We start from the raw sequence: 1,049 nt of genomic DNA on the forward strand, positions 1-1,049 counted from the left end.
AATAAAATAAAAATAAAAATATTAAAAACTAAAGTCGTCCAAAACGGCCCGATGTACTTCCTGTTTTTTAAACATTGAAGGATGTGACTCAAGCCGGCAACAAAACTCCATTGAATTGCAGGATAGGAGCAAGTTGTAAGAGAAAATGAACAATTACATTGCTATTTATTGACTCATGTTTTAACTAATGCAAATTAATTCTTCATTCCTTATAGTGGACATGAACTTTCAAATCGAACAACTTAAATCTCCGATTTTAAGACCACTTCTTCACTGAACAATCATTGCCATTTAGAAATATGTGAAATCCCATATAAGAGTTTGAGCTTAATCTTTTTCTGTCATTTTTATAGTTAAATTGATACCTCGGCAAACTTTCATTCATCTAAACAAACTACAATTATTTTTTATATCGAAAAATGATGTGACCAAGGGGTAAAGCCATGTTTAGCAATGTTGTTCCATGTAGTGTTGTTTTTGGCTATTAATTTTATGTCATGTAACAATTAAGTAAAATAGATGGCATAAAAGTTTTGGTTGAGTTTCTATTCTTAGTTATTTCATTGGAGTTAAAGCTAGCAATTACTTCTTCATTTTCACTTATAAAAAGAAAAATATAAAAGATTCAGAGAAGCATTTTAGAATAAATCTCCCAATATCAAGTGACCAACAAAAAAAAATAATAATAATAATAAAAAGAAGAAAATAAATCAAGATAGGAAGAAGCATATAAAAAATCATGCTAGCTAGCTTAGAAATGATTGTGTCCGTTGTTGCCACTTAAGGTGAGACGCACACTTAACTTTTTTTGTCAAAAACTATATTTTTATATATACATCATTAATGAGCGGTTAGATATTCAAGGTACAAGTGGCCTCCATTTTTTTCTAGGGAAACCACTTGAACTCCATTCATATCCTCTCTAGTAATAGCTTCTCTAATTTCGAAGCTCCTTCACTTAATTTATTTCTTACCCTTCCTAAGTTTCCAAGTGCATACTATTAATGTATTATTTGTAATTGAAACCTTCCTTGAAGGTCAATAGGAAC

This window comes from Phalaenopsis equestris, unplaced genomic scaffold (genome assembly GCF_001263595.1).
Source record: "Phalaenopsis equestris unplaced genomic scaffold, ASM126359v1 Scaffold232548, whole genome shotgun sequence".
NCBI classification, from domain to species: Eukaryota; Viridiplantae; Streptophyta; class Magnoliopsida; order Asparagales; family Orchidaceae; genus Phalaenopsis; species Phalaenopsis equestris.